The 2,765-nt window shown below is 46.8% G+C and overlaps 1 protein-coding gene across 1 annotated transcript in view; it reads left to right on the forward strand.

The window, feature by feature from the left end:
* AMHR2 (anti-Mullerian hormone receptor type 2) overlaps positions 1 to 2,765 on the forward strand; it is a 10,054-nt gene that overhangs the window by 4,233 nt on the left and 3,056 nt on the right. The window lies entirely within an intron of this gene.

Here is a 2,765-nt window from a genome sequence, read left to right on the forward strand (position 1 = left end):
AGTTCATTTTTTTTTTTTTAAGACAGGGTTTCACCATGTTGATCAGGCTGGTCTTGAACTCCCGACCTTAGGTGATCCGCCTGCCTTGGCCTCCAAAGTGCTTGGATTACAGGTGTGAGCCACCGCGCCTGGCCTGAAGTCAGGAGTTCAAGACCAGCCTGGCCAAAATGGTGAAACCCTGTCTCTACTGAAAATACAAAAATTAGCTGGACATGGTGGCCCGTGCCTGTAATCCCAGCTATTCGGGAGGATGAGGCAGGAAAGTCACTTCAACCCAGCAGGTGGAGGTTGCAGTGAGCTGAGATTGCACCATTGCACTCCAGCCTGGTCAACAGGGCGAGACTACGTCTCAAAAATAAATTTGGGACTATTTAAACTTTTATATAATTTCCCATCTACTTCCTGCTAGGTATTATACTACATACTCTTTTTCTTTTTGTTTTTGAGATGGAGTCTCGCTTTGTCACCCAGACTGGATGGAGTGCAGTGGCATGATCTTGGCCCACTGCAACCTCTGCCTCCCAGGTTCAAGTGATTCTCCTGCCTCAGTCTCCCAAGTAGCTGGAATTACAGGGGTTTGCCATCATGCCCAGCTAATTTTTGTATTTTTAGTAGAGATGGGGTTTCACCATGTTGGTCAGGATGGTCTTGAACTCCTGACCTCTTCTTTTATTTTTTTTTTCTTTTTACTTAAGAGTAAACATGATTGCTATGAACTCCTGACCTCAAGCCATCTCAGCCTCCCAAAGTGCTGGAAGCCACCCTGGCCTTTCTTCTTCTTTTTTTTTTTTTTTGGACAGAGTTTCATTGTGTTGCTCAGGTTAGGGTGCAGTGGCACAATCTCGGCTCACTGCAGCTGCAGCCTCTACCTCCTGGGTTCAAGCAATTCTGTCTCAGCTACCCAAGTAGCTGGGATGACAGGCGTGCCGTCACCACTCCTGGCTAATTTTTGTATTTTTAGTAGAGATGGGGTTTCACCATATTGGCCAGGTTGGTCTTGAACTCCTGACCTCAAGTGATCTGCCCACCTCAGCCTCCCAAAGTGCTGGGGTTATAGGCGTGCACCACCCCACCTGGCCGCAGTGCCCACTTTAAACACATTTTCGAACTTACCCTTCACAAACACATTGTGAGGAAGGAATGCTTATCCACATGGGGCTCAGAAAAGGAAAGTCATTTGCCCAGAATCTGCGTGACTCTAGAGCTGGCTCCTCATCATCTTGTCTATTGCCTCCTGTTTACCCCTCCATCAGGACTGTGTGTGTCTCTGTCCACGTGGGAGAGCTCCCCACAACTCACTTTGCCCTATTGTAAGTAGTTCAACCTGTACAACCTGTTTCAGTGCTCAGATGCAGGGGCTCTTCCCTGGACTTTATCAGCAACTACAGCTTCTGCACCTCTGAAACCTTGAATTCTGGAAAGTTCCCTCTTTGACCCCATACCTCCTGGCCCAGCTCAAAAGTCACGTTTTTATTTGTTAAAATTTCTGTGACTTCTCCAGGCATGGTTAGTCATTCTTGCTTTATGCCCCTCGGGACTCAGTTAATTTTCCCATCTTGGGGTTCACTGCATTCTTTTTACTTTTTTTTTTTTGAGATGGAGTCTCGCTCTGTCACCCAGCCTGGAGTGCAGCGGCGCGACCTCAGCTCTCTGCAATCTCCGTCTCCCAGGTTCAAGCGATTCTCCTGCTTCAGCTTCCCAAGTAGTTGGGACTATAGGCAAGAGCCACCACGTCTAGCTAATTTTTGTATTTTTAGTAGACACGGGGTTTCACTATGTTGGCCAGGCTGGTCTTGAACTCCTGACCTCGTGATCTACCCACCTCAGCCTCCCAAGGTGCTGGGATTACAGGTGTGAGCCACTGTGCCCAGCCTTTGCATTCTTTATCTCTCTTTTTTTTTTTTTTTTTTTTTTGCTTTTTACATAAGTAACAAACTGATTTTTTTTTTTTTTTTCCTTTTTCTTTTTTTTTTTGAGACCGAGTCTCACTCTGCCTCCTGGATTTGAGCCATTCTCCTGCCTCAGCCTCCTGAGCAGCTGGGATTACAGGTACCTGCCACTATTCCTAGCTAATTTTTTGTATTTTTATTTATTTATTTTGTTCTTTATTCTAATTTTTTGTATTTTTAATAGACACAGGGTTTCACCCTGTTGTCCAGGCTGGTCTCGAAGTCCTGACCTTGTGATTCTCTTGCCTCGGCCTCCCAAAGTGCTAGGATTACAGGCGTGAGCCACTGCGCCCAGCCTTGCATTCTTTATCTCTTACCTTCCCTGAGCCATCTTGTGCCTGAACACAGATCGTGGCCACTGAAGGTGCTCCATAACACTTGTTGAATAAGAGATTCTATTGCTTCTTTCCCTCCAATTCCCAGTTGCCCTCCACCTGCTACTCTGTTATCCACTGGCTCTGCCCGTCCATTTGTATGCAGGCCTGACACCTCAGACAAGGTGGTTCGTGAGGGATGCCTGACTAGCTTACCCTGCCTCCTCTGTTTCTGTCTTTGCTCCACGTCTTCTGAGTCAGTATAAGCTGGTGGTTATTAATAAGTTACCCTGAGTCAGAGTGTTTGGATTCAAGCTCCACTCCTGCCTCATCAACTGATTCAAGCGTGTTTCCTTAGCTCTCTAAGGAAAAGCTCTTCATCTGTTAAATGGGGGTGTGATAGGAGCATCTACCTCCTAGGGTTGTCACAAGAATTACGGGAGGCCCCGTACACTGGGCCTGGACCACAGTAAGTGCTCAGTACCCTTGATCCAGAGTTACT

Source organism: Cebus imitator, unplaced genomic scaffold (assembly GCF_001604975.1).
Source record: "Cebus imitator isolate Cc_AM_T3 unplaced genomic scaffold, Cebus_imitator-1.0 Scaffold285, whole genome shotgun sequence".
Classification (NCBI taxonomy): Eukaryota; Metazoa; Chordata; class Mammalia; order Primates; family Cebidae; genus Cebus; species Cebus imitator.